Raw genomic sequence first — 24,669 nt, 5'->3', positions numbered from 1 at the left:
CGTCCTCTCCAGGGCTGCTCTGCCAGAGAAGCCACCCTCTGTCAGATGTGACCTGGGGAGCCCTGGGCGGCTGGCAGCAACTGAGAGAGAGAGACCAGTCAGTTGTTCCTGTTCCCAGGAAAGAACTTACGGAGCAAGCATCTTTGCCAACTTCAGTGGAAAAGGTCAGGGTTCAGGAGCTGTGAGCTCTGGCTCTTGAGAGGCAGGAGGGGCTCTTGGGGCTCCTGGGCCCTCGGCAGCCAGAGGAAGCTGGTCCCAGTTCAATGCGTGAATCGCGTCAACAGATTGGCTCCTTGTGGCTCCTTTTTGTAAACACCGATCCACTAAAGAAAGGAATTGCCCTATTTATTGGTCAACACGAGCCACAGTAAACAAACAAACCAAAAAAAATGGGGCAAACCTACTTATTATATTTGTAATTAAATTTATTATTTTGAGGTAATCCTAGAACCACACGTAGATGTAAGCGAAGCGATACCCTTTACCTAGTTTCCCCCATGGTCACATCTTGCAAAACAACAGTAACAATAACACGACCAGGAAATTAATATTGATACAATCCACAGCTATTCAGATTTCCCCAGAGTTCCATGTATTCACTGGGTGTGAAGTTACTTCTATGCAGTTGGGTCATGTGTGTAGGTTCCAGTGTGCACCACCACAGTCGATGCAGAACAGTTGATCACCCCGGGGCTCTCCTCTGCTGCCCATTTATAGCCACGCCCACTTCAGGTGGCCAAGACAGTTTTTGGCCAACACATGTTGTACACAGGGCTGGCTGCCTTCCAAGACCCAGCTCACTTAGAAAGTTCTAGAGTTGGAGTGTCCTGCCCCTTTCCCAGTCCCTAACAACCACTAACCTATTCTCCATCTCTATAATTTTGTCATTTAAGAATGTTATATGAGGGGCCGGCCCCGTGGCTTAGCGGTTGGGTGCGCGCACTCCACTGGTGGCGGCCCGGGTTTGGATCCCAGGCGCGCACCGACGCACTGCTTCTCCGGCCATGCTGAGGTGGTCTCACATACGGCCTGGCCCTCACCTGGTAGCGCTGCAGTGCCGTCCTCTGCAGCGGGCCCTGGGGAACGACGGGTTTGGAGCTCCCCACTGGGGCAGAGGTATCCCCACTGCGTTGGTGCCTCCCCCTGCTGTCATCCCTTGGGATTCTCCCAGGTTGATTGGGTACTGGAATTCAGACGTATGCGTTGGAATCCCCACGAGGGACACCCTTTGTCTGGATTGAACTTGCATGGGGATACAGGGGATACTTTACTTCCTTTGAGACGCACCGTGCTAGTGCAGCTGTTCCTTAGGGACCTACATCCTGAATGGAGCCATCTGCAGTGTTGCTGTGGCCTGGGCACCAAGGCAGCTTCTCACTTTCTGCATTCCCAGCGTCAGCTCCCTCTCTCCCAATGTAGGAGCCCACAGCATTTCGCTGTGCGTTTTCCAGATTGTAGGAAATCTGTTCTTTGCAGAACGTGGAGAAATATAGGAAAGTATGAAGAAAATTAAAATAATAAACAGTTTTTATCATATGAAAGACTTATTTTAAAAATCGCCTTTAATTTTAGCACGGAGAAATAATTTTTAACACTTGGTATGTTTTCTATCGCTCATACATATATGTATACACTAAAAAAATGAAATTCATTGTTTAAAGAATATTTTTAAATTTATATAATATTTGGATTCTATATGTTTATTTTTCCATTTAGCCTGTGTTTTTCCTATGTCATTAAATATTTTTGAATTTTTAGAACTAAATAAATAGTCTGTGGAGACACAAGTATCATAATATATGATTTATAGGTATAATTTGATAGCTATATATCTATAGTTTATCAGGAGAGGTAGTTATCCAACTATTTTCTCCTTTTTTGACATCTTAGATGATTTCTTATTTTTATGTAAATCTTGACTCCTCATCTGATGGCTCTCTAGGGGTAAAATGGGGTAGGGGTGGAATCTAAGTTTTCAGAAAAGGTGCCCTCCATTCTCCCACTGCAGCATATGGGGGGTTTTGTCTCTTCAACATTCTGCTCTCTCAGTCAGTGGGTTTTATTTTAAAGATTGTCAGCTTATAGGTTTTATGTCACTGTACTGAGCATCAGGAGATCCTCCGCTTGCCGTCTGACCCCGTGCTCCTTGTCAAATGGGGTGTCAGTGGGGTGCCTGATGGAAAGGAGCTTAGACAGCAACTCTTCCTCTTTGGTGCCCTCCACTCTACTGGGGAGACAACCCAGACCAGGGCATTCTTTCAAGATGCCTGATAGGTTAGTGGTCACCACTAGCTGGGCTGTGTCCTTGGGTGAGCCCCTCTCTCCTTCCGTTCCTTCTGACAGGTTCCAGACCATTTCACAGAAGTGTGTGTGCCTCGGCTAGTAGCTTTCTTGTTCAGTTACTATTTGGAACCACAAAAGGCCATCACTGAGACACCTACAAGTGTCTGATTTGCAGTGTGCGTTTACACCTGTTCCTCTTGCTGGCAATAGGGGCCTGGTACATTTGGCTGAGCTCTCGGCAGCCAGGTTTCCCTTTGAACCAGGCTGATTTTAAGGGGGTGCTGGCCCCCTGGCCAGGACTCCTCCCACTCCTCTGGTCTTTTCAGAGTTAACAAGGCAGCTTCCTGGCTTGTCTGACTTTCTTAATGCAGACACATGGGGCACAGCCAAGCTTCTGTGAGCCGAGGGTCAGGCTGCTCAAGCCAGCTGCCTTCACTTCCAAGGCCAGCTGGGCAGTTTGGGGTGTGGGAACACAGCTTGAATTCACAAAATGACGTTGTTGTGTGTGTGGGTTGCTGCTCACAGATTCACTTTTTTTTCCTTTCAAAACTTGGCCTGTGCCAGCCCTGATCAGCAGCACCCATTTATCAATTTGCTTTCCATGTTCACATTTTTCCAGTTGTTTCCAGGCTCCCCTCCTCCCTCCAATCTGGCAGCCTCATGTTCTTGTTTATTTCTCCATCTCTGGAGCCACTTAGAACAGAGCATTTCTCCAGCAGATTGAAGCCCAGCTAGTGCTATGAGGCTGCTCCAGGTCACCTAGCCTGTCTCCAATTGGCTGTCTCTGAAGGGTACATAAGTAAAAAGCTGAAAGAGCAGAGGAATGGACGCATTAATCGACTACATCTGAGACAGTGCTAAGAAAATATCCTATTTTGTTTTCTTTTAAAAAAGTGGCAGAGTTCCAAGACTTCCCTTACAGTTTTCTACTGGCTGTCCTTATATTTGAAGACAAGAGTTCTAAAATCTTGGCTGTTGGTCCTTTTCACATTCTTAAAACTTAAAACCAGCTGAACATATTTAATATTACAAAATTTCCATAAGCATTCTCCCCATAAAGACTGTGTATGTAAAGTTTCTGCCTGGAGGGTATTTTTCTCATTGAAGTTGAAACTCTTGGACATCCGGGGATTATAATGAAGTGTTGATTTGACCTTAAGTGTCTCGATGCCAACGTGGGCTGTGTAGGGACATGGAAAGAATTAGCTTTCAGGGTTGGGTTTTTTCCCCCTGAATAAAGGATAATTGTTTCAAAGCTAATTAATATGGTTTATTTATTATTAGGCGATAGTAAGTGGAATTGAATCCTGGGAAGGAATAACCTGGCTACACTGAGGTGAAGGTGTCTCAGATCACACCGTGTTAATTCTGTCTTGGCCGATGTCAGGGAATGTTTAGCTCTCGGTGGATGTTGCTGTTTCCTTGGTTTTTACCCTGTGACGACCAAACCAGAATTCCACACTGCGTTGTCGTGCCTGATGGGCTAGGCCTTTCTGGGGGTGAGTTAATAATTAAAGGCTGGGCAGGCACGTAAATACATGTGGGGAGGGAGTGGGGGCACCATCCCAGGCAACTTGGGTTTGTGCCTCAGTGTCAAGCTGAGGTCCTGGTTAGAAAGCAGATCACACGTGTGTGGCCCAGCATGCTGAGCCCTGGGGCAGAGGTGGAAGTGGCCACATGCCAGCAGCTGCCGGCCCCTCGCACCCCCCATGTTGCTCAGAGATGCCCGTCTGTGCACCGAGCAACCCCCCAGCCTGCAGCTCACCTCTCCCTGCCCAGTCTGCCAGTGCAGCCCTGATGCTGTCTCATTTCTGCATGGGTCGTTTTGCACCGCACAGCCTCCCAGTGACCCTGAAGAGTGAGGGCAGACAAGGTGGGAGTTCAGGGAGTGGAAAGTCACCCTCGGTGCAAGAGTGAGAGACCTGCTGAGAGTGGCCAGTGTGTGAACCAGGAGCTGGTTACCTGGATGGGGTGAGGGAGGAACAGAGAGCCCAGTGCCCGTCCCTCGTCATTCTGGAGCAGGGGCCGGGTTGCTCACGGCGTCCTGTGGAAAGCGCGCCTGCTGCAGCTGCGTGTGGCCTCGTTAACGCCCGCACGCTGTCTGCGTGTCTGCACCTGGCCAGGGGGACTTGCTGCTGACGCAAGCAGGTCAGTTTTGGAGGGCGGGCATTTGGTTTCTTGGTGAACTTCTGGGTTCTATGGCTGCCTGAGCCTTTTCCCCGCCCGCCACCCTTGACCTCGAGCTAGTTGTGAGGACCTGCTATGGATACATGGGAAGGCCCCTGGCACCCAATTCCCAGGCCCTCACGTGCCTATCATGGTCCCCTCTCATACAGGCTGACACCCCGGAACAGTACCAAGGGGCCAGTGTCTGTGGCAGGAGGGGTGAGTAGATTGAAATAGGGCCTGCATGGGCCTGGACACGTGGACCTCCAGGGCATGATGGGCTCCTCGGCAGGGTGAGGTGAGCCTTCTCTGGAGCTGTGGCTCAAGTTCCGTTTCTGTGGGTCCCTTTGGGCAGCAGCCCCATGGGCAAGTCATTCCTGAAGTCCCGGCAGCCCTGCCCTGAGGCTCGGCTGGGCAGCACGATGCCCTGAGGTGGGGCCTCGCAGCTGTGGAAGGTGGGGCGTTTCCTGGAGTACTGATGCGTCATGTTAGCAGGGCTCAGTTGTGAATTTGATAACAACGGGCGCCCTCTTGAGAGGGCGGGCCAGTGGCATCTGTGCCAAGAGAACATTTATAAGAGAGAAGGCTGGGATTCTGGATGGCTCTTCACCCAGTCCCTTGTTCCTTTTCAGAGCACGGCCCTGCTTGCACAGGACTCAGGCGAGGATGCGGTCACCCTTCCGGGGGAGCGTGTCGTATCCTCAGTGACCCGCTGAGGAGTGTTGGATTCTTGTGCCAAATATGAGCCATTTGCTTCAGGATTTGGGCAGAGATGAGTTTGGTTCTTAGAAGATGCTGATGATGACAACTTTGTCCTGGAGTAGTGTGCCAAGTCTGATGGTGACTAGCATTTATCGAGTACCTGCTGTTTGCAGGCCCCAGGCCCAACTTCCTCGTCTCTTTGAAAAGGCTCTAACACCTGTGAAGCAGATGCCGTCTCCTCCATCTCAGGCGGGACAGAGTCCCAAGGACTTGGTCATCTTGGCCCGTGGGCCCTGGGATTCTTCTGTGTGGTGTCCTGGCAACGCCACGCTCTCTCCCTGTCCCTTACCAGTATTCCTTTATTGCAGTAAATTCGTGATTGTCTAAGGGATCATTTTGCGGACTACTTTCTTGTTTTCTGTTTAAGTAGTAAATGTTAATGGGGCCCCCTGGATCCGAGATGAGCACAGTGCGAAGTGGGACGAGACCGCGAGACCCGTGGAAGCCGCACGCAGCTTCCAGATAAGGTTGGTGCTCTCCCTGGCGCCTAGTCCTCCCGTGTCTGTCGATGTTTGCCACTTGGGGACTTTTCTCCTTCTCATAAGCCCAAGCCCAGCGCGCTCTTGCTCACTGGCCACCCTGGAGAAGAGGAGGCAGGAGGCGTTGCACTCGGAAGCAGGGAGTGAAGCAGCCCCACCACCCGTGGCAGGACAGTAGACGGGCGTTTTCAAGCCTAAATGACCCAAATATGAGTCAGTCCAAGGAAGGAATCCAGGTGGGGTTCAGGCAGGCCCCGAGTGGTAACAAGAGCTGGCACATCAAAGCCTTGGACGCAAGAAACAGCATTAGGAATAATACATGCAGAGTAAGTGGGCACTTGGTTATATAAGTGAGCCATCGCCAGGTGGAATGGTGGTGCTGGCAGAGCCCAGGCTGAGCCGCCCATATGCCCTCTCCTCGCTCTACAGTTTGGGTAGTGGAGGGCCTCGGTTCTGTGCAGGGCACGGAAGCAGAACACAGGAGCGGTTCCAGAAGATGGCTGAAGTTCCATTGAGGGCAGGACTGGTCCTCCTGGAATGAGTCAGGGCAGAGCCTCTCAGGCCCCCTTCCAGACCTTTTTAGAGCTAATCTTAGGGTCTCATCAGATTTTCCAGGGGGCTCATCTCATTCAGTTTCAGAAAAGTGGACTTAACTATATACCTAAAGTGTAATTTTCGTATGCCTGACTTAATAGGAGAAACTAAAACTCCAGGTGGAGGAGACCCTTGTAGGCAAGGTGTCCTTACTCGTTAGTTTCCGATATGTAGAAAGCCCCTGGTCCGTGGCCTGGCTCAGACTCCTCCAGGCTCTGGGCACTGCTGTTCCTCTCCTGCGGGTGTGGGGGGTGTGCCCGCCCCTCGTTGTCATCAACTGTGGGTGGAACACGTTTGCCAAGTGATGCTGAATAGACTCACCCAGGTTGATTGGTACAGGCCAAAATTAGGAGCCCTTCTCCCTGGCTTGAAGCAGCCGACTCAGCTGGGAGCTGACTGGCACATACTCACCAAGGCTGAATTACTCAGAGGAACAGCCTGCTTCGGCTCCTGTGGGTGCTGGTTTAGGAGCAGTGGTGATTTTAATCAGCTAAGTCATTTCTGTGTCCAGTTGTATACTCCTGGAAGTTCTTAGAGAAATCCTGCCAAGAAAATCTCCCCTGGCGAATCTGCGGGGGCACTAGTCCGCATTGTACTGCCATCAAGAATCTACTGAGGGCCGGCCCTGTGGCTTGGTGGTTAAGTGCGCGCGCTGCGATGCTGGTGGCCCGGGTTCGGATTCCGGGTGCGCATTGAGGCACCACTTCTCTGTTCATCCTGGGGCCGAGTCCCGCATACAGCAGCTAGAAGGATGTGCAGCTACGACATGCAACTGTCCACTGGGGCTTTGGGGGGAAAAAAATAAAATAAATAAAATCTTTAAAAAAAAAAAAAAAAAGAATCTACTGAAACAACTGTTTTTGAGTTTTTAGCCTTTCTGTAGCTCCAGTTTTTCTAAGTACTTCTTTCCACCTTCAAGTAACAGTGGGCGCTCACTTGAAAGATTCTGATGGTCTTCCAAGCCTTTTCATGTTCTTAATCCGTTAAATAAGCTATTACCGTTCGCTTGGGCAGTCTGCAGGCTCTCCCGAATTTCTGGCTTGAAATTCCTTGAAACATCACCTCCTCTGTGAAGCCTTCTGCACGGGCAGAGTTGTCTATTTCCTGTTTAATTTTACTATGAAGTATCTCAAATTAAGAGTCTGTACCTATCACTAAGATCAGATAGATGTTAGCATGTTACGTATTTGTCTTCAGATCTTTGTTTAAAAACAAGAAGTAATGTTACAGACATTACCGACTTCCTTAATTCCTTTTCCTTCCCTCCCTTCTTCTGATATATATATATATGTATAACTTTCTTGTATTTTTGGAAATTCTTTATGTATCCGTAAACATTTGAGTGTCTACTGTGCAAAACATTGGAAATAGAAGGAAAAAGGAAGCTCGTGACATACAAGGACAAGCAATACTATACAGGGAATATAAATTCATTTATGCAGTGAATTAGTTAAATATTTGATTTCCTGCTATGTTCCAGATATGGAGAAATCCAGAGATGAATATAATGTAATCAAGGTGTTGAACAGTTAGAGACTTGGGGATGGGCAGGGGATGTAGCAGCCTGGTAGTCAGAGCAGGGAAGGTGTTATAGAAGATACCTATGAGATGAGTTTTGAAGAGTGGGTAGGAGTTTGCTAGGCAAGCTGTCACCACCTTAAAAAGATGATTCTTTGGCTCTAGTAGGTGCTAAGTTAACATGAAACTGTTCTGTCCTTAGAGGCTTGAGACTACTGAGAGCCTATACCTGTTCCTCCCTTCCTAGTACTTAAGAGGCTGAAATGTCTCTGCGCCTGCCCCTCCCCACACAACTTCCTTGAATTAGAAAGTCTGGGGTATGAGGTGGTGTGCGGGCACAGTTAGGATGAATTACTTCTTGACCTTGGGTATATGGTAACCCCGACTAGGGAGGCCTCCCTTTTCCTGAGTAGTTCTTCAGAACCGTTCCTGCCATTGACTTGGTTGTAGTTGTGAAGTAGGAGCTGGCTGGTGTCAGAGCCCTCGAATGCTCTGCTTCATTGCATTACATAGAGAAGAACACAGCAATATGGTTTTCTTTGGAATGGGGAGTGGACAGACCTGAGAGGTCCAGTGGTTCCTTTCTTGGACTTGCTGCATAATCGGGCATGACATCACAGGATTGGATCTCAAGAGATTAGCCCGTTGTTTTAAAAGAAGAGAAACTATATTAACTGTATCTTAGCTTCCTAAGATTTGAATGGTTTGAAAAGGCGAGTGTAGCTGGAACGCTGGTTATGGTTATTTCCTACACGTTTTAAAATAATACCATTTGAATCCTGATTGATCGTAAGGTAGACTTGGAAATGGCCAGTGTTGGCCACAGCAGTTCATTTCCGTGAAGCGTACCTCTCCTTTCTCATGAGACTTGAGAAAGTACTTAAAGCACGGACACTCCAGTCGCATAGCAACTCCAATGTTGAAACTCCGTCTGTTCTTCATGGGAAAACCACAGAAAAGACACCTGGCCGTGTCTGCTGCCTAGGGGTTGGCCTTTTCTTTCCGCCTCAGGACAAGTAACTTCCCCCCTGCCCCTCCCACAGCTCTGTGTGTACAGGAAGTGGTTCAGATAACATGATGGCACCATATATTTCCTCTTCATTCCACATATAGTAAAATAAATGTGAGTGCTGTTTAATGCATCACCTCATTTCATATTGCATTTGCCAAGAAAGTGCAATTTTATTGAACATTAGGATTGAATTCATAACTGAGTAATCAATTTCAGTAGTAAGTTAAAATGCCTTCTGTTAATGGACAACTGCGACCGTTAATCAGAGTTACAGTGGATTAACAATTGTCAGCATTTATGCTAATGGCACTTATAACTTATAAACCACAGGCTTATAAATTGCACTTTATAATTCCACATCTCTCAAACAGTTAGTAATACTTTTTGCTTGAAAGTATCGATTGTTTTGTCCCTTTGCTTGCTACTGGAGATGTGAACAAAGCTAAATGACGTTTTCACGGTGATGACACAGTATCACCTTCTGGTTTTGCACACTTGGCTTCGTGTCAAAATAGATGGAAAGGGTTCATTTGTTCTGGTGCTCTACTGTTTAATTTGGCCTGGTGTGTGACTAAAGCAAGACAAATAGTATTTTTAATGAAACCATTTAATAACTTCTGGTATCTTAGAATCGAAGGCATTGGAAAAATGCAATTAAAGGATGGCTAGATGTAAACAACAACAAAGAATCACTGCTTCAGTGTCACTGACCCAATTCATTTTGCTTTCAGGGTTTCAGCGCCTTAAATGGTTTTGAACCAATGAAGCTGGATTCCCTTAAAAAGACGGACAGCCCGTCGTGTGAACTATAGAGTTTGTGGACAGATTTATATTGGTGAGTTATTGTAAAATATCTCCAGGTAAAAGTTCAGGTTTTCTAAAATCCCCTTTGGAATGTGTTTTCAATTAGTTGATGGCTATGGATCGCCAGCAGCCTCTGGATGTTTCATTGGGATGTCTAATAGCAGGATCATATTGATTGTCTTTCAATTAATTGCATCTGGTATTTTCATTTATCAAAAGCAAAATACATGTAATTAACTCTGAAGCAATATAGTTCAGTATACAGATTGTTGCTGCTGCTGCTGCTGCTGCTGCTATAGAGATAAGACAATGAAAATTATACGGCTAGGAAACTTCAGTCAGAATGGAAGTCGTGTCAGAAGCTCTCGACATATTAATTACAAAGAATAAAAGTGAATTAGAGAAATAGTCTCATGCCACCCCAGTGGCTCAAATAAAATGGTAGATGGACGTCTTTAGAAAGAAAACAGCTTGCTGATGATGGCACATCTTTAATGAGCTTAGATTTTTAGAGTTACCAGCCTCAAGGATGTCTTGAACATAGAATGATTTTTTCTGGTGGAGTTGACTGGGAGTGTGGGTGTGCGCTGAGGAGAGCATTCAATTCTGTCTGCACGCGTTTGGAGTGTGGTTGAGAAAATATCGATTGATACAGTTCAGTCCTCCACCCATAGCAAGGTTTGGGGGTCTCGAGTTTAGTTTCAACATGCCTTTAGCCGTTTGTCACAGAACGTGAATCTTACTCAAAGTCTCAAAGTGGCAACTTCTCAGAAGTGATTGATTTTTATCCTGCTGAAAAGAAAATGTTTTCTCCTTGAGCTAACAACGTCGTTTTAAAGCAAGAAAAAAGTGTGTGAGCAAATTTTCTCAGTGTCCTTTCTGTCAAACCCTTAGGCTTGTTCCCTTAAGTGTTGAATAGGACAGAGTCTCTGGTTCAGAGAAAGGTCAAGTTCACCACCGTGGACTTTAGACCTAACTTCCCTCAGAGCTGTGAGCACCAGTGGGCAGCTGCCTGGGGCAGCCAAGCTGACCCTTAGCCTGAACTCAACTAGCAGAATGGGTTGTGGCCCCGGGAAGGGTCTCACTGTGTGTCTCCCTCCCTGTTCCTGTGACGTAGGGTCAGCTGGGGACACTGAGGCAGCTACCTGGGACCCAGGCCTGCCGAGCCTGCTCACCAGCCAACCCTGCTCACTAGTAGGTCACCTCTTCTGGGCATTTGGAAGCCTTATTTGTGAATTGAGTAGTTGGACTGGGATGGTCCCCATGATCCCCCACCTTTTAAGATTTAACTTGGTGTAGAAGTCTGGAAACCTTTACTGGGAGTGATCTGAGAAGGTTTGCCCAGCCAAAGGCCACAGCAGATGTAGTTCACCAGAGGGTTACTTATCATGGCAGACTCTGTAATCTTTGAACAATTCTGAGAATCTTATCAGTGGGAGGATGAGAGACTGGAAATATCATTGAACCTTCTTTGAGGGGAACACGGGTGTATTTATCAGTAAGTCATGATGGCTGCTCAACCATATGCATCTAGTTTTGCCTTTCAAGGGCAACGTTTATTTCTTTTCTGGTTTTCACTCATTCTTCTAAAAGAAACCTTTTCTTTTTAGACCCTGTGTGCTGGAATCTGCCCAGGATTCTCAGGCAGAGACATTGTTGTACAAATTCTTTGTGAGCCTGGGGCTGACAGGTGTTAGTTCTAGTGTTGGGTGCTGGGGCTGAAGATGTTTTCACTGGGTCACAGTGATGGAAATCCGTCTGACTTCCACAGGCATCCAGTTCCATGTCCGGGCACTGCAGCGCCCACTGCTCAAGTCCTTCATCGGAAGGTGCCCTAGACTCACCTGCCGGTTAGGGGGTCACTCGGCTGGAGAGTCAAAACTTCAGAGTGACGCTTGGTACATTTTATAGACACCACAGAGTTGGAAAACTATTGCCTCTAAAGATGAGAATGTGGGAATTCATAATGTAAGGATCAAATGGTCTTTTTCGGTATCAAAAATGGTTGAATAGTGGCATTTTCATTTGACTCAACTAATAATTGAACCACTGCAGGATTCTGTTTAGCAGTGGTCTCGATCTCAGCAAGAGGAACATTAACATTGCCTAAATGCAGCCAGTATGAGAATGAAGTTGCAACACAACTCCTGATAAATTTTTCCTGAACACCGAGCGTGCTCAAACACTTGGCCTTTATGGTGGTTCCCAGCACTTCTGTGTTTTTGGCATAATTTTAGCTAACAGTTTTTGATAGCATTTTGGAATAGCTTGAACGGCTCATACAACACTGGATTGGCCAGAAGTGGAGCAAGGCCACTGTGCTGAGAGGATGCCTTGTGTTGTCTACAGCCACACCCACGTTGACTGTGGCCTGTTGGCCTCGCTGCCCCACCAGCACTGGGCATCCTGCCATGCAGTTAACCTTTGCCCCTGACCACCCTTGCATAGACTCACAGGGTGGAGTTCTCCGTGTCCCCAGAAAGCACATGTTAGCCCTTGGACCTCTTCTCTATGGCTCGTCGCTGTGCCCACTAAGTTGTACCCCACTTTTTAGATGGCTGCCCTCTCAGCCCCTCCTGTGGGCGATACATAGCAACACAAGATGGGCATCTTCGATTGTAACCCAAGGAAGGACCACATGTTGATTTTAACCTGGTAGCTCATCTGTTGAGGTCTCTGGCCTAGACAGATCTTTTTTAACGTGGGCAGAGGAGAAGGAAGTAGATGAAAAACGCAAAACTCATGAAAAGTCACAACCTCGGAATGGCAAACCTGGAGGCACTAGAACCATTTATACGTCATTTTTGTCCTCTTAGTATTTTTGAGTATGTCCTAATTTAAAAGCATTATATACCTATTATTCTAGACTTGGTATTTGGTTTGTGGCTTTTATTTTTTTTTTAAATAACTTCAAATCAAACACTTCAGCTTTTTCCACCCCAGGAGACTGATTTTGTCATTACTGATGAATAATGCTACATTTAGATCCGTTGCATTTTGTTTCTGCTTTTACTCTGTTCTGTATGTTGTTACTTGTTATAAAATGAAAACCCAATATGCCCTGTGGTTTGCTGACTTCTCTTGGAACCAGAGTTGGTTCTCCATCGGTTCAGATGGATCATTGTTTTTGTTGTACCATTTTGTTATTAAACATTAATATTTGCAGCAGCACCAAAGTACCTTGTATTTTAACAAAAGCGTTAGGGGACAATAGGCACTTTTTGTTACGTATTTACAAATAAGTGAAAATGCAAATCAAAGCCCTTAGCTTTTATTCTGTAAGATGATGGCGGCGTACTGGTGGCTGTGGTTTGGCAGACATGACAGCATATCTGGCTGCCTGCACCCAGAGAAGCTTGTGTAGTGTGTTATTTTGACAGATTGCAATAATGATATAGAAGCTTGATCTGCCTCACGAGGCCCCAGGGAAAGACGATCGGAGGTCCCTGGCTGCTGGTGACACGATGTGCTTGGTGGTGGGGAGGTCCTTGCTGCCATGGGGACTAGGCTGTGCTGACCATCTGAAGTGTGTGTTTTAGCAGGCCAGCAGGGTTAGGTGAGGTCATCTCCCTAGTCATTAGGGCCTCTGCCCTGTTTCTGCCAGGACAGATTTCTTCTCCAAAAAACAGAAGGGAAGGTATTGCCTTACTCCAGAAACAAAAGCTACACCTTGATGTGGGTCTGACTGTCGACGGTTGAGGAGCAGAGGCGGTATCTGGCCATGGCCATGCTGGTCCTAGCATTGTGACCTCCCAGGGTCCTCCTGAGCTCTTGGCCTGCACTGACCATCAGCCGTCCGGTGCTTCCATCCAGCCCGCATTAGGAGGTGTGATCCTGCTCCAGTTTTAGGCCAGAGGCACGACTGCCAGTGTCGGAAACCACAAACCAGAGGGAGATATGCAGGGCCTTTCTTCTCCAGGGGAACTCTCTAGATGAGAAACAGCCAGGATGCTGAGATGGGGGCGGTGGGGAAGAGGCTGTTGGAGCTTCAGCCAGCTCTCTGTGGAGGGGGAGGCGGGGCCCAGCTGGAGCTCTGGGTTCCTGGTTCTCGTTTAGATTTTATTCCTGAGCCGCAGAGCCAAGCTCACATGGGGGCTGTTCCCTGGGGGTGTTGATTCAGCCCTTGGCCTTTCCTCCTGAGAATCTCAAAATCTGGGCACGGCTCCTGGATAGGACCAGAGAGATCATCCACCCAGTCCCCTCATTTCTGTTTTCAGTGGCCGTCCTTGTCCACAGTCACGTGTACTCAAGCCCCCAGCCCCTCAGCCCCTGACTCCTCCTGGTGGGTCGTTTTCTGCTCTGTTAGTGCTGTTGCCCACCTCCCTCCCCTCGTGACTGCTGGTTCTAATCAAAGTCGATTTACCAGCCAGGGAGGCACAGAATGAAACAGAGAGTCTTAATTTTCACCCTGTCATTCATTTGTCTGGAGTAAGCAAGCCTATACTTCCTGAGGTTCCTGGCCAGGGTGGGTCTGCCGAACTGTGCTCCTGCTGGATGGCCCCGCTTGGGAGGGATGGCTCCTCGTGGTGCTTCAGGAGGCCGGCGGAGACCCCGGCCCTCTTTCCCCTGGAGGGGCGGGAGTTGTGTCGTTACTGAGCACACCATCCAGGCGTTATGCTGGAAACGTAGGTGTGTAGCCTAGCTCTCTTCCCAAGATCCTCGTGACCTTGGCTAAGATCCCCATTTTATTAGTGAAGAACTTGATGCTCAGATCCGTTTGCCAGCACGTGGAGCCTGCAAGCAGACCTGGGCTCAGACACCAACTGTGTAACCCCAAACTCAGGTTTCCCATTGTCCCTGCTGAAACACTGCAGGGGTGTGACTTACTTTGCTAGTACTGCGGGATCCCTTTGTAGTCCGTGAGGACTCCTGAGGGCCACAGCTCTCTGGGAAGTCATGTTCTCACGTGTGTGATGGAGTCAGTCCCTGCCCCTAAGCACTTGGTCCCTGGGAAGTGGGGCTGACCGTGGGCTGCTGCTTGCCCTCGAGGGTGTGGCTGTGTGCTGGACTCAGCGTGCAGAGAAAGCCCCTCTAAGGCCAGCCATGATGGAGACTTGAACAAGCCCCAGACGGGGGCATTCCTGCCCCGCCCCTGGTTTCCTCAGTGGACGGAGGAATGGCAGCCCAGGTTACGGGACAACCAAAGGCCAATGTTGGTGGACTGATCCTTATTCCCCTGAGGCTTGGACCATGTATGTGTTAGAAGGAGGAAGAACGGGAGGTGTGGATGGAGGTGATGGCCTGCAACAGGGTAAGAGCCTCGCTTGTTGAAGGAAATGGCATTTTATGTTGACTGTAAGTTCAGATTGAGGATGTATTTGTGGATCTGTGAGTGGGTGGGGAATGAGCTTTCTTGTATAAAAATGTTGGATCTCTAATCAAGCGTTCTAGGTGTGATTAATGAGAGAGGAAAAGATTATTTCGTTGTGTAAATATTTTTCTTTAGCATTTATGTTACCACTGCCTTTGTTATTACTACTCCTAGAATGCATTAGACTAATAACATTTTTTAAAACTATGGTCTTAGGGCCAGCCCCGTGGCGTAGCGGTTAAGTGCACGCGCTCTGCTGCTGGTGGCCCGGGTTCAGATTCCAGGCGCGCACTGATGCACCGCTTGTCAGCCTATGCTGTGGCGGCGTCCCATATAAAAAAAGAGAAGGAAGACAGGCACAGATGTTAGCCCAGGGCCCGTCTTTCTCAGTGTAAAAGAGGAGGATTGGCATGGATGTTAGCTCAGGGCTGATCTTCCTCACAAAAAAAGGTCTTAGTTTCAGTTGTACTTCCATCTAGGTTTTTTTGTTTTTTTTTTTTGTGAGGAAGATCAGCCCTGAGCTAACATCCATGCCAATCCTCCTCTTTTTGCTGAGGAAGACTGGCCCTGGGCTAACATCCGTGCCCATCTTCCTCTACTTTATGAGGGATGCCGCCACAGCATGGCCTGACAAGTGGTACGTCGGTGCGCGCCTGGGATCCGAACCCAGGCCGCCAGCAGCAGGGCGCTCACACTTAACCGCTACGCCATGGCGCCGGCCCCCATCTAGGTTTTTATGGAGAGACACACACCACCTCCCCAGGTTCAAGTGTAATCTGGCATTACTTTCAACTTAGCAGCCGCTTCTCGGCTACAAATGCTAAAGAAATACTGTACAGCTCAAGAAACAGCCCACAGGATACTGAAAGACCCTGGGTACTTTCAGAGTGTTTCTCATCATCTGATTTCTGGATCCTGACAATGCATTTTCTAAAGTAAGGCTTTAGGAAATGGCTGAGAATTCAGTTGTCCCTGGTGGAAGTTGTGTCCTCAGGCCTGTTGCTTGTGCCTTCCTCCTTCCCTGGCGTCCGTCTAACACCCAGCTGCACACGTTTGCTTTATTTATTGATTGATTCATTTATTTTTGGCAAACTTGGCAACTCCCACCTGGCCCCATGCTGTTAAAAATAAAGTCTTCTTGGTTAACTGAACGCATTTGCAATTCATTCTTTCCACGTAGCAATTAAGATAATTCCCCTAGACTTGTACCAGTTAAGGATAAATAGGAGGTTTTAAAAGAAAATGGTGTGTAATTCATTGGTCTTTGTGCGTGGGCCTGTGGGTAATGCATGAGAATATCTGCCATGAGTGGACTCCTGCGCAAGGAGGCAAAATGCAACGTTTTTCTGCACTTATCCTGAGAAGCAGCCCGAACCGTGACATTTATACATATTTCATAATGTGGTTTCTTTAGACACAGGAGCAAACAAATCAGTTTCTCAGCGGTATACTGTTGAAAAGAAACAGCAACAACCTGTGGGGTAAGTTGCAGAAGCTGTTAAAATTAATTATATATGGCAAAAGATAGAACATTAGGAAAAAATATTAATATGCAAGGATAAAAAACACAAACGCGGGATGAATAGCAGTTCCGAGCATCAGATCCCTGTGTTCAATTTCCATTGCTTCATGAATGTGTACTGACTAACAACAATGGCTTCCACACAGGTCCACCCCGCCGCTATTCCCATCTTTCTCCAGGCTGATGGGATCACATGTCCCCGTGAGCCTCCATGCAGTTGGATCCATTTGGAGGGGGCCTTGATCTATCGGACAGTATTGTTCTGCCTTTTAATATAGGAGATTTGTAGAAAATGAGTCTTAAGATATCTGGTTCCTGTGCCTTGTAACTCAACACCTTTTCTGTGGCCGCCTTCCCTCTTCCGGTTCAGCTATGCATTGTTTAACTCAAAGGAAACTTTTGTGGGCCTGGGCAGGGTGTAACCTGCAACTCCTTGAAAAATTCAGCTGAGGCAGCGCAGCGTGGGGGATCGGTTTCCACTGGGCTGAGGCTGTTCAGCTGGGTGGTGCTTTCATTCAGGATACCAGAGCCTCAGGTCATGCCTTGCCGCTTTTCCAGGGGGAGGCTGGGACGCAGGCTGGGCAGTGCAGGTTTTCTGGAATGCCCCTTGGTTCAGCCAGTCATGGCAACCTGCATCCCGCCCCTTCTGCAGGCTGAAGACAGGCATCTGCTTCCACAGCTGGGGAACTCAGGAACGGAAGCATTCGTGGGAAGCACTGTGGAAGGGTGGGTTCTGTGTCCTGGGAGATCTAGACTCCGGCTGCCCTTGGCCTCATCTGCGTCTCTTAATCGGTATTGATAATCTGCTGGGACTCGCCCTGCTGGGTGCCCACCATCCCTCACACGTTTGAGTCCACACACTCCCTGAGTGCAGGAGGGTGGCCCACCGTTTGTATGAGCCCTCAGTCATTGTTAGCACAGAAACCCAGGACTTGAGTCTTTTTGACGCTGAGCATTCTGACTCTATCAAGTGAAATTGGATAAAGGTGTTTGTTATAAACGGACTTGTATTAGGAGCAGTGCTCTGTTAACATAGAACCTTCCAGAGTGATTTCCACAAGCTCTCTGAGGCAGAGGCCACATCTGTTGCCCTCATTGTCTCCTTAATTTTCTGTATTTGATCTGCACATTATACATGCCACAGGACTGTTTTTTTGAATGAGTGAATCCCAGGCTGCGGTGGGACCAGGGAGGTGTGGAGTGGCTGGGCCCCTACAGGAACCCATCCCAGCATCTGTCTGGAAGGCAGGGTTGATTCTGCGTTGGCTGGGAGTGTTTTCTGCAGACAGAAGGCAAACCAGCATGTTACACTACCTGTTTGAGGGAGGTGTGTGTGTTCTGAAATAATAAAGCCATGTTCCTGAGTTTTCCACGGCAGGAAAGCAAAGGCACGCCCTGCCTCCTGTACATGCAGGCAGGGTGGAGAGTTTGAATTCTGTGTGGCTTGGGGACCGGGCTGTAGTCTCCTGTCATCTGAGGGCGCCATGCTTGTGGCAGCCCCATAGGCGATGGGGGTTGTGGTTCAGCTGCCTCGATTGCATCTGAGCTGGGATTACAAGGACAGCAAGAAGGCCCGACTGGCTCCCAGAGTCCCATAGCCCCGGGTCCCTTGGGACTGGAGGACAGATGGCCTGAGTATCAAATTCCTTCATTGGACCTAGCACTGTGGCCGCCTCCTTTGCCTGCCTTTGGAGATTTGGAAGCTGGTATTCCCTGCATGTGTAACTCACAGCCCCAGTCTCACTTTTGTTAAAAACCTTAACTTAGAGAGTACAGTACTCCTGCTTTTCATAATTCAATTGAAGCTCACTGCCACTTCCTAATTACAGCAGAAGATGACCTCTAAACCGCGACATGGGGCTGCAACTTCCTCTAGGAAGGAGGATCATATTGATTTGTACTGTGATCTCCCACGGGCTTAAGTGGCAGCACCGCAGAGGCCTGTTTAAGGCCGAAAAGCCTTCTGCTTGCGTGTTTAAACAGAGCAGATTGATGCCGCCTTAGACTTGGCTGGGAAGCAGCCCAGCTCTTTAGTATGGAATTGCATCGTAACAGTCGCTCCCTCCAGCAGCCCCATGACTTTGGCACATCTTCCTGTGTTTGCGTGGGGAACGTAAAGATTTCAGTTGCCGAGGCAGAGACTTGGCTGTGGCCTTGGTGATGGGTAGGGGGAAGGGTCCTAATGGCTGTACCAGGAAATCCTTGCAGCATGACCTTGGCCGCCTCTCATGGCATTGACCTTGGGCAAACTAAACCCCTCTGTGCTTAGTGCTTCAGGTTCCCGCTCTGTCACAGGCGGGTGAGTAGACATGCTTAATCTCAGAGTGTGGGGGTTCAGTGAAACAGTCATTGAGGAGCACTTAGCAAGTCCTTGGTACATTGTAAAGGCTTAATAAAGAATGACTGCTAGCATCATCGTCATCGTCATCATTAGCAGCATCAGTAAAGGAGATAGCCATATGCTTAGTGTGGGGGGGAAGCCCTGGTGACCTGCCCGTGGCTGGAGAAGTACAGAGTGTATTGCTCCCAGGGAGGCACCTGTGCTCAGGGTTATATGAATCTTTAGATGAAAGGTGACTAAAACTCTAGCCTTCCCTTCTCATAACAATTCTGTCTTGTTTTCCTCCTGGGACTCTGGAAGTGGGATGTATCCCCCTTTCCTATCAACCTGCTAATGATGTTTCTTCATCAAGGATGAAGGGTTTAGGGTTCCTGAAGCCTTTTCCACGTGTTGCACATTGGATTCGAGTTCTTATTTTTGTGAGAGTGAGCTAATCCGAGCCACAGGAGAGGCAAGGTGCTGGTGTCAAGGTACTGTGCCCAAGTGTGACTGGCTCCCTGGGCACCTGTTTAATAATGTGCATCCTTCTCTGGGAATGAGTCCCCACTCTGCTGTCAATGGCTCGAGGTCTCTGCAATTTGCCCGAACGTTAAGTGTGACCAGTGGGGCTGAGACCGGCACAGCCCCCATCTCTCCCCAGCGGTGACCGGGTCAGCTGTGGAGAGGGGAGCACATGGGGCTTTATCCTGAGAGCCAGGCTGGGAGAGGCCGGTTAGCACGGCCACTTCACATGAAAGGCTGTTAGATTCAGGTCACCGGCTTTGGACTCCTGCATTTTATGGCAAAGTCTAAAAATGCAGATTTGTAACAACCAATGTTAATGAATTCAGACTGTTTGAATTTCACACTGAATAATGGCTGAAATTATCAGAGCCACGGGCTTATGAAATCCTCAGATCAGAGTAATCTTTTCTCAAGATTCAATTGATAGCATGATGTAATATCACATTACTTTTATTAACAGTCCTGGCCATAAAAGAAACCCACCTATTAGGATAGGAGAATTTAGTAAAAATAGTAGTAATAACAAGACAATTTGGAATATGTAATATATTCAGTAAATTTCAAAATGCGACATCTCATTTAAAATGCAATGTTGTGCCCATAGATATTGAACGCAATACCTCTGTACCCTAGGGCTTCCTCTTTTCTACATTAAAAATATTCTATTTAAATGCAGATTTTGATTTGCAATCTAGGAAGAGAGTTCAGGGAGTGTGGGAAGGAGGACACCTCTGCATCTATTAAATCAATTTTGGTTTCGTGTTATTCTTGCTCTTATACTGCATGTCCTTCTCTTCACTCATCCTCTCCTCCCCCAAACGGTAATTTCTAAACATACAAGTAAGGAAAATGCATCAGGTTTCAGAGGGTAATAATGTTGGTGTAGAATTCCCCTCCACATATACCCCCCCATCCGAGTTGAAGAAACACAAAAGGCCCCCGGATTTCTTCACAGGCCAGAAGTCTGAGAATGTCTCCCTTTAAACTGGGTTAATTGCCGCATCGGGGAATGAATCCATATCCTAGAACTCTGTTAATAGTTACACGCATTTGTAGTATTTAAGCTTTTTTAATTTTAGAGTTTGTTCCTGCCAATTCTGTGTGTGTGCATGTGTATTTATTTCCTCTGGGTTCTAGCCTTCCACTGCTTTTCCACGTACATTGGGTACCTTACCTAAAAAACAGACGCAGCCGCCATGTCGCCGGGTGCAAGTGTCAGGAAGATGCTGGGGCTTCCCTTCTCAGCGCAGAAGTGACTTGTTTGATGTCGAGCTTCAGTTACCAAAGAAATGGATTTATAGCTTTTGACATTCTACTGTTAGAATTAATTAGGTGGCTAATCATTATAAATGCCATTTTCTTTTGCTGTTGTCTCCATTTAATAGAGCATCTCCTGCTATATGCACTTGCCAGTTTCAAACTGAGCTTTGTATTTTGGCTTTTATGATCTGTCAAGGGAAAATGAAAGTAAATTCTTTATAATATGCTAATTGATCTATTTGGGAATTTTTAGATATAGACAGCATCTGTGCTTGCCAGTAACACAGTTAATAGCTTCCGTTCTTCAACATATGAGAAGGTTTTTGTGATCTACTTGTGACCTTGCTGAGACATACCATGTCCTTCCCAGGGCTTGGCAGTGTGGAATTTGGGGGCCTTTTCCTGGTGCCTTGGGACTGGGCCGGAGACCATGTGGAATCCTATTTGGAGGGTGCCTCTGTCCAGAGTGTTCTGGGAAGAACCCAGGATGGCCAGCCCTAGTCTTGTGCCCCTGTATTCCACCCCCAGCCTGGACCAGATGGGCTGGAGTGATGGGTTCATAGCTAGTGACCTTGGGCCTGGGCAGTCCTCAGAACCCTTCTGCCCTCTTGGAGGTGTCACCTTCCTGGGTAGTTGGGCACCTTTGTGCTTTCCCTCAGGCAGTGGTTTTGGCAACTCAAGAGCTTGTTGTTCATCCAGACCTGTTGGTAGTGCATGTAGCCAGGAAGTACTGTCTTTTCCTATTGAGCTGCACCCTGTAAATGCTGCCTCTGGGAAAGGAGAGTTAACCTAGCAGTGGTGGGAGATGCTTCAGGTCGAGGAGGCAGAGGGAGATTCCTTCAGGGTGCCTGAGTATTGGAGCTTGGGGCTTGTGTCCTCAGGCCTTCCCTGGCCATGGAAGATGAGTTGAAAAGTGACTTTTTTTGTTCAGAGTGCCATAGTGGTCCAGCACTTGCCCTGAAAAGGAAGCCCCGTGAGGTGAGTGTTCTGAGCATACCGATCACTCACGCAGGCAGCCTCACTTGGTGTGTGTGGCCGGTCCTTTATTCTTGTTATTTTAATGGATAATGGAGGGTAATTGTCTTCTCTTAGCACTTGGCAGTTGCAGAGGTGACATTTGAACCCAGGTCTGGGTTTCACCCGCATTCCCAGCATGCTCTGCTCCATCTCCGTTTCCCAAAAACAGTTATACAAAGCTTTGGTATTGAATGTATCTGACCAGCTGTTGATTTGATGACTTGTGTCACTATAGACTCTCAAGTTTGTTTACAAACGATCTCTAAGAAGGGACTTCCTGACATGTTCAATGCTCACAGTCTGGTGGGCTTGTTGAGTTTCGTGTGTGGGATTGGGAGCTCCGTTCCCCACAGCCCCAGCCGGGCTGGGGATGGCCCCAGACCAGGACATGCCTCTTGGACTTTGCAGTAGCCAGAGCCCCAGGCTGGACCAGTGCAGGGAGGGAGGCTCAAACCCCAGAATGTCTGTTTCTCTGTTCAGCAGAAGCAGCCCCATGCTGGCTCACTGGCGCTGCAAGGGTGTGGCTGGAGTGGGGGCAAGTTAGGGGAGAAGAATGAACAGGAGGGTCTTCTTCTACCCTCCCCTCCTTGGAAGCCTGGCCCACTCATTCCTCAGGTCCTGACCTTTTTCTGGGCTGTTAAACACAGAGACTCCAACCTAGTGATGTATTAAGGGCTAGGTACGTTCTGGATGCTCTGCTCAGTGCTGAGCATTCTCCTGTTATCGCTACTTCTCAGCCACCAGTGATGGTGTGTGTAGGTGTCATCATTACCAACATACGTAAAGAACGGGCTGCAGGTTCTGGAGTAATCAGTCCAAGGGCCTGTAGCCGCTTCCCAGGGCTGAACACATCCTGCTTCACACCTGCCCAACGACTGATGGCTGAGACATCTCAGCAAGGTTTAAGACATATGCATAGTGGGTCCTTTGTGAATGGTGGTTATTGACTGCTGCTACTGCTGCTGTTGCTGGTGGCCTCATTTCCCTTTTGTTTGCACCTAGACCCTTTGGCAAAAGGTAATCACTACAGAGGGCCAGTCATTGAGACTGTCATTGAGTTACCAGTACCCCTGACCTATTCATCTCTGGCTGAACTTGCACACTCGGGCACACTTTATATGCACACACGTGCACATGCTCAAATGCACACACCAATATTGCCGCATGCTCACACACACATGCACACGTGGAGGGGTATGGACCCCGCTTGTGGTGTGTGTGCCCGAGGGGCGTCTGCAGCTGGACTGGGTGAGGAGTGTCTTGGACCCCATCCTCACTTGGGTGTTCCCCTTGGCTGCCTCTTGGGCTTAGCGTTGAGAAGTACAGCCTCTTACTTGGCTCCCACAGAAGAGAACTGAGGTCTTGGATAAACAGTCATCCGTCTTAACTGTTGGCTGAAATGTTTATAGAATGGAGTTGGGGCATAATTAGACTATGCTGCTTCTTTCTCCTTTTTCCCCAGGTTGATGAGTAGGGGCAGTTTAATTTGAGACTAGTAAATTTTATAATTGGATTTAAGAGAGGAAAACGAGTGGACCTGGTCTACACATTACCTTTAGCACGGTGGCTATGGGAGACACTCGCATCAAGTATGGATCAGATTATTTTGTTACGCCAACATTAATATTGGGAGCACACACATAATCTGGAGTCAGCGGTTCATACACTACTATCTCATTAAATTTTCAGGCAAAAGCTGCAAAAATTAATTGGAGGCGTGTAATAGTTTAGAATGTGAGCCGGCTTATGGTAATATAAATTATATGAAGAGAAGACAGTTTTATATACTGAGAGAGGGAAAACTGGTTTACTTTAATGAGAAGAGATAGAAATGTAGAGCTATTTTTTCATTACAGATGCACTCTAAAGTGTTTGGACTTAGTTGATGAATAGAGTTAATTCGCTGCTACAGTTCCAATAATTCATGTTGCACAGTTTAATGACTTCTAGATAAAAACAGGATTGAAATGTTAATTTCTCTGAAGAAATTGGGGCACTCTTGTATATCAGGCTTTCCCTCTATTAAACCACTAGTTAATTTCACTAAACAAGTCTCCTGGAGATATTTCATGCTACATAGACTTTTGTATTTCTTACCTGAGTTAGCTTACTCCTTGTTGTAAACCTTAATGGATGTGACTGTCTTAGATGAGAGGATTTGTCAGGCAGAGATGTGTCTAGGTAACTTGACCGAGTAGAGGATCTCTCCACATTTAGCTCTGTAAACAATCACATGACTTAATCTGTATTTTAGTGACTAGTAACTTTTTTTTCCTTTTATTTGGCTATGGGTTTGGTTGAGTAGATCCATTGTCCCTGTTTTTGAGCTGGGAAATAGGAAGTGTTGATCAGTCAGTCTTAGATTCCTGAGGCTTTGGTCTCAAATCTGCAGAAATTTTATCATTACCACCATATTATTTTATTTTGCATTTAAAATTTTATTTTGGACCTTTTCTCCCATAAGGCAGATTCAAAACTGAGTTCAGCGTCTTCTCTTTCTCTTTATTTATTTTTTTTGTGAGGAAGATCAGCCCTGAGCTAACATCCATGCCAGTCCTCTTTTTGCTGAAGAAGACTGGCCCTGGGCTAACACCTGTGCCTATCTTCCTCCACCTCATATGGGACGCCGCCACAGCATGGCCTGACAAGCAGTGCACTGGTGCAAGCCCAGGCTCCGAACCCAGGGCCACCAGCAGTGGAGCGCGCGCACTTAACCACTACGCCACGGGGCCAGCCCCCATTCTTTCTCTTGAACCTACTCTCAGAAAAAAGATGAGCCGGAAATATTAACTATAGTAACAAAGTTAACTAATAGTGGTACTGTGTAATTAAGGAATATTCACATTTTCTTTTTCCTATATTTTTTGTTATTATGATAAACATGTAAACATGTATTACTCTGTGGGTAGTTGTTGTTGTTGTTGTTGTTGTTATTATTATTTTTACGATGGGGACAAAAAACAAACCCACAAGTATTAAAAAGGGAGGGAAGAAATGACCCCTATCCTCTGTTCTCCGTTCTCGGGTCTGCCTCTGGGTGCGCTGTTAGAAGGGCTTCCTAGAAAGGACTCCATTAGGGCTGAGGAGGTGAAGACC

The 24,669-nt window shown here is 47.5% G+C and overlaps 1 protein-coding gene across 10 annotated transcripts in view; it reads left to right on the top strand.

The window, feature by feature from the left end:
* CTBP2 (C-terminal binding protein 2) overlaps positions 1–24,669 on the top strand; it is a 164,047-nt gene that overhangs the window by 37,244 nt on the left and 102,134 nt on the right. For 6 of the 10 annotated variants that reach the window (XM_004438882.3, XM_087432827.1, XM_087432821.1 and 3 more), the window contains exon 2: positions 9,546–9,649. The exons of 2 other annotated variants lie outside the window; for them this stretch is intronic. The gene's annotated coding sequence lies outside the window, so the exon portion shown is untranslated. Of the gene's footprint in view, positions 1–5,578; positions 5,679–9,545; positions 9,650–24,669 lie in introns of those variants that run through there. 2 more of the 10 variants (XM_087432822.1, XM_087432825.1) reach the window with 2 other exon arrangements.

Source organism: Ceratotherium simum, chromosome 6 (assembly GCF_057802395.1).
Source record: "Ceratotherium simum simum isolate JZ-2026a chromosome 6, ASM5780239v1, whole genome shotgun sequence".
Lineage (NCBI taxonomy): Eukaryota > Metazoa > Chordata > Mammalia > Perissodactyla > Rhinocerotidae > Ceratotherium > Ceratotherium simum.
The sequence above is the reverse complement of the archived record's forward strand: the minus strand, read 5'-3'. Positions and strand labels throughout refer to the sequence as shown.